Below are 6,011 nucleotides of genomic sequence, written 5' to 3'. Positions count from 1 at the left end.
CCCAGAGCACACCCTCATTGTCCAGGCACCACCAAAGCAGAGAGTGGAGAGAACAGAGTGGATACAGAGCTGCTGAGAGACACCCAGGCCTATGACCCAAGCCCTGATCTGTTGCTTAAATGCACATTCTTACTTCCCATCTGTAAGTGCGCCCAGCTCTTTTCTGGTCCATCTCCCCAAAGCCCACGAATACAGACATAGAGATTATCACCCTTGAGCCATTTCAGCCAAGAGCCAATCAACAGCTTCCAGAACTTGTTGAGAGGACCAGGAGGGGAGTCATTACTATGACAAGGTCACTTTCTCTAACTCAAGGATAAAGTTTAAGAAGCAGAAATCAAAATGTCTTTTAAGTCAGAAGTCCTGCCGGTTAAATTTTTCAATAATTATGCATTTTAATGGAAATACAGTCAATAGAAACCTTAATTCATAACCCATGCACATTTTCTTTCTTCTATGAGGCTTGAAGTGTGTGCTTTTCCTGTCATCACCCGCTCTGCTCCGACTTGCAGCCCCGCCCCTGCACTCCAGATGATGATGCCAGAAGGGATTTCCAGAGTCCCTCCCAGTTTGTTTTGTCTATATCCACACCCACTTGGAAGGCCCCTTCTCCAGCTCAGGGAAAGGGGCTTAGGGCAGCCTACCCTGCTGCCCGGACCCAGTCCAGGAGAGAGTTCAGCGGAAAGGCAATCAGAAGCTGTGGGAGCAGGTACAGGTGAGTTCGGAGCAGGCTGTGAATGGGAGGGATCCTCTGCGGCATCCCCTCGGCCTCTATAGAGCAGACAAGCCAATCCCTGGAGGGGCTGGGACAGATCTGGGATCCTGAGGAGGCTGGAGAGCAAGTCCTGAGGTGCTTCTGTGCATCCTGCCTGCCTCTATGTCGGCCTGATGACCTGTCTGTCTTGCTCTCTGTTTGTCTGCCTTTCGATCTTTAGGTCTTTCTGTCCATCTACCATTGCTCAGTTAGTTTCTGTTTGTCTCTCTGTCTGCCTTTTTGTTTGCATATCTGTCAATAGGTCATTCTCTCTCTCAGAATTGCTCTGTCTGCCTGCCTTTCTGTCCTTCTGATCATTTCTCTGCCGATCTTTCTGTATAGCTGGTTGTCTCTTTGCCAATCTTTCTGTCAGCTTGTCTATTTGTCCATCTTTCTGCCTCTCTGTCTGCCTATACAATATCCATTTGTCTGTCTTTCCATTGATCTATCTCTGTTGTATATCTACTTGTCTCTCTACCAGCCTTTCCATCTGTCTGTCTCTCTGTGTTTTTCTGTATCTATATATACATATGCCTATCTGTCCTTCTACTTCTCTGTGTGTCCGTCTGTATAACTACTTATCTTTATAGATATTTTATGTCTATTTGCATGTCTGCCCTCATGTCTGTCTTCCTTCCTATCTCTTCATCAGTACATCTATTTATCTGTATGTCTGTGGATCTGTCTGTTCCTCTGTCTGTATGCCTGCCTACTTATTTCTGTATATAGGACTGTCCATTTTCTGTCAGTCTATTTCGTTCTGTCTACCCACCTGTCTGTAGATGTGTCTTTCTGTCTGTCTCACTCTTTGTCTATCTGCTGACCTTTCTATATGGATTTGTCTGTATGTCCACCTTTCAATCTCCCTCTTTTTGTCTATTTGTCTACATGTTGTCCATCTGTCCCACTCTCAGCCCATTTCTCTAACTGTCCATTTGTCTATCGGTCCATCTTTCTATCTGTCTCTCTGTCCATCTGTCCATCCATCCATCTATCCATCTGCCTGCTTATCTATTTTTCACGCTGTCTATCTGTCTTACCATCTGTATTTCTGACTTCATCCTCATCTGCCCACCTACCAATCTGTCAGTCTATGCATATGACTCTTCCCATAACTCTATCCACCACTGCCTACCTGCCTAGCTGTTTGACTCCCAGACTGTCTTTCCATCTGTCCATCTGTCTCTTTGTCTGCATGTCTACTTGTCTTTCCATCCATATATGTATATGTCTGGCTATCTTCCTCCCTCAGTCCACAGAGAGATGACAGACAGAGGATGGATAGACAAATATCTAACTCTTCGAATGGCTGGGCCTCTATTTTCTTTGTCTGTCTGACCCTACATATATGTCTGTATTGGCATGTCTACCTACCTATTTTGTGTGTCTGTCTCTACAGTTGTCTGTCTGCATATACCTCCTTACTCATGTTCCTGTCTATGTACTGTCCATCTGTCTCTCTGCTAACATGTCTGTCTTTCTGATTATATCTACCTGTCCACCTACCAGGCTATGTCTTAGGTCTTTATCTTATCTCTTTGTCTGTTTTTCTGTCTGTCTCTCTGTCTATATTTTTTGCTTCGTATATCTCTGTGTATACATACGCATAAAATCTGTTTGTCTTTTTGTCTCTGACTGAATATCTCTCCATCTATCTTACGTATATGTGTGTATCTGTCTCTCTGCTGGTTTCCCTGTGTACCACTTTAATGCTGTGTCCATGCTGAGCTGTGTTTTGTGATGTGTTTGCCCGAGACATGATGTTTGCTTGCGTCAGTGCGTGTGTGAGGCACAGCAAGGCAGAGCTGAGCCGCCTCTGTGAGTGTGGCGAGCTGTGCTCAGGGACACGCATGTGGCACTGTGTTCGGCGGTGCGGCGGGGGAGAGCATTCACAGAGAGAGTTTCTGAGATGCCGTGTGTGAGCACCTCGCCCAGATGCGTGGCCTGTGGGGGACGGCACCATTAAAAAGACTTCCTGTAGAAACCTCAAGCCTGTGGAGGTCTCCGAGCTCTTTGATCCAGTGCCCCCCTCTCTAGATGGACCACCGAGGCTGGACGGACTCCTGAGCGGGAGCGATAGGAATCTCCTTTCCCTTCATGCTTACACCCAGGTCCCTTGAAGGTGGGAGGGTGGGGGTGGCCGTGCGCCCCATAAGATGGCATGGCAGGAGGAGGGGTGAGACTGAGGACGCCCCAGCCTGCCTTGACAACCTCTGTGTGCAACCCATTGCTCTGCCCAAAACCACCCGTTTTACTCCTATGAGTCCCATTAGTTATTAGTAATCACAGCTCTTTCCCTTTTGTAAAAGGGTTTGGACTTGGGCAATAAATTATGGGTCACCCTTGACTTTCAGTCACTTTCTAAATGTCCTGGGGGACCTTAGGCTGGAGTGGGGCCCCTGATCCTTGGCCTCTCTTCCCAGAAGCCCAGGCATCCTGGAGGGTCCTCGTGCTGGCAGAGGTGACTGGGACGCATTTTGCTCTTAAAACCTCACCTCGGAGGCCCCGCTGTGCACTGGAGGCCCCAGACATGCTCAGCGCCTCCCTCCCTCCCAGTACATCCTGTGCATTGTCCGTGTCTCTGCCATCTCATGGTCACTCAGTCCCATCCACACGCCAGCAAGTCCCCAGGCTCGACCTCCTGACCTGATCTCTTCTCCGAAATCTGACACGTTGATGTCTCTGTGCGCAAGTAGGGTTGGCAACTGCTTTTTCTTCCCCTTTATTTATTTTTTTTTTTAATAAGGTACAACTGTCTGATATTTACTCCTCATTGTGTGGAGTCCCGTGGGTCTTGAGTAATTGAGCACATCTGTGGCCACCGACAATCGTGACATACAGCCTTTTGTCACCCCTCAAAATCGTCTCCCATCCCAGTGGAGCCCTGCCTCCTGGACTCGGTACCCCACCCCTACGGCCTGGCAACCACTGATGTTTCTTCCATGCCTGTAGTTGGGGCTTTTCCAGAATGCCAGACACACAGGATCCTTCTGAGTCTGGCTTCTGTCTCTCAGCAGCACGCACTTGGGAAGCCTCAGGTCACACCAGGGAGCAACAGCTGTTCCTTCTCGTTGCTCCGGATGGTTCCACCACGGGGACAGGTCACGGTGTGGTCACTCACGTGCAGGTGAGAGAGGCATCCGGGTGTCTTCCTGGTTTGGGCAATCACGAATAAAGCTCTTATAATCATCCACTTACAGGTTTTTGTGTGAAAATGAGTCTTCATGTCTCTCGGGCTGCGTGTACAAGAGGAATGGTTCAATCTTATACTAAATATAGGTATAGCTCTATAAGAAAGTGCCAATCTGCCTTCCAAAGTCCCCGTGCCCTTTGTTGGCATCTCAAAATGTCCAGAGATGCCATCTGTCAGCCCAAGTCTGCTCCTCCCCACCCAGCTGGAGGTTCACACCAAAACCCACAGGGTCAGCCATTGCCCCCACGGGTCCCCTCAGCCCAACCACCATGCAGCCTCCTAAGCCTGGGCCCAAATCCCCTCCTTGCTCCTCCCAGAGGCCACTTCCCCCTCAGCAGGTGGAGTGACCTTCTAGAGAAGAAGCCATTTCACGGGCCTTCTTGCTCCCATCATACCTGGACCCCGTCAGTGGACCCCACCCCAGCCCATCCCTCCTCCTGGTCAAACTCTGTCCCTGGGGCTAATGGTTGCAGCCACCCTTGCCTTCCTTCTGCTCCTCCAGCCCAGGAGCACCAGCCCCAGGCCGCTCCCACTGTGGGTGCTCGACACCAGATAAAGGCGATGAGAGAGAGCGCGCCCAGACTTACGTGGCCCCTCTGCGGGCTGCTGGTTCTTACTTATTTCATCCTCATACAACTTAGTCATTATCAGCCCCATTTTACAGAGGAGAAAAACTGAGGCACAGAGAAATGAGATCCTGGGCTGGGGACACCGAGTGAGGGAGGGGTAAAGCCAGGTTCACACCCCGGGAGTTGGACTTCAGAGCCCGTTCACACTCCCTGGGAGCTTTCAGGGCTGGTATGAGGGTCACCTCTCCAAGGCCAAGGGTGCTGTCAGCTGCACTTCACCTCTGCCACCCACTTGGTTTCTAGCCTCCTTTTGGCATTTATCCCCACCTAGGCCAGGCGCGGAAGGAGCCCCATCCGCTGAATGAACAAAAGCCACACTGACAGTCCTTGCCCCTGAACGGGTCCTGGTTCAAGCCACCTGAACTTTCCCATGCTCCATGGGGCCTCCTGGCTGGGCGGACAGGGGCGGGGTAACAGGAGGTTCAAGAAATGACCCCAGCCCAGTTCAACCTCTATGGTTGGAACTGCATGGGCTGGGGCCTCGTGGCCATCTGGGGCACTTGTCTCAGAATTGGGACGCTGGGTCCTCTCCCTGGGAGGAGCTGGGCTCACTGACCGCCCCCCCAACCCCAAACAAGACTGTTTAGTAGAATTTACTGATGCACCTTCCATCACCTGCCCATCAGGCCCCAGCAGCTGAGCCCAGCTATTCTTCCATGGGGACAGGGCAAGTGGGCCTTGTTCTGAGGGGTCGGCGGCAGGGGTGGGGGGGTGATGGGGGCACCTGTTTGTGCTGAGTCGTTCCTGGGAGGGCCAAAGCCCATGGTAAGCAGACTGTCCATGTCTCTGAACAGTGAGGGTCTTGAGTGTCATGTGTCCCTTCCCTCACACCTGTCTCAGTGAGGGGCTCACCACACCAGGTCACTCCAGACTCACCCTTCTGACCACCAGCTCCCCGTCCTCTACCGGCAGCCAGCATAGCCCCAGCCCAGCCACCAGCCTCCTGGCCTCTCTCTGCCTGCCCCTTGCAGCCTCGGCCCCCAGGGTGACAGCTGCCAACAGTGGCCAGCAAAAAAGGCAGGACAGTGTGACCTTTGGCAAATCATTCATCCCAAATTTTAACTGTGAAACCCACCCTCTGCTGAGCAGGACACATGGACACGGAACCTCCCCTTGTCAGACCCTTCCTCCCGATGCAGGAACTGCTTGTCCTCCAAGTCCAGCTCCAGCCACCTGCTCCAAAAAGAAAGTCAGTCAGTGGCCCACCTGCTCCCGCAGGCAACCAGGATCCTAATGTCTAGCACCACAGATTAATGCCTAGTCTAGAATTTCATATGGATGAACTTCAACAACATGTGTCCTTTTGCGTCTGGATCCTTTCATTTGACATTGTAACTGAGCTTGTCTGCGCTGCTCCATGCATCAGGAGGCCATTCTTGTTCATGGCTGTGTAATATTCCATCACACTTATATGCGTGCGTGTGTGCCTAGTGTG

This window comes from Lutra lutra, unplaced genomic scaffold (genome assembly GCF_902655055.1).
Source record: "Lutra lutra unplaced genomic scaffold, mLutLut1.2, whole genome shotgun sequence".
In the NCBI taxonomy this organism is placed as follows: Eukaryota; Metazoa; Chordata; class Mammalia; order Carnivora; family Mustelidae; genus Lutra; species Lutra lutra.
Note: the sequence above shows the minus strand (reverse complement) of the source record.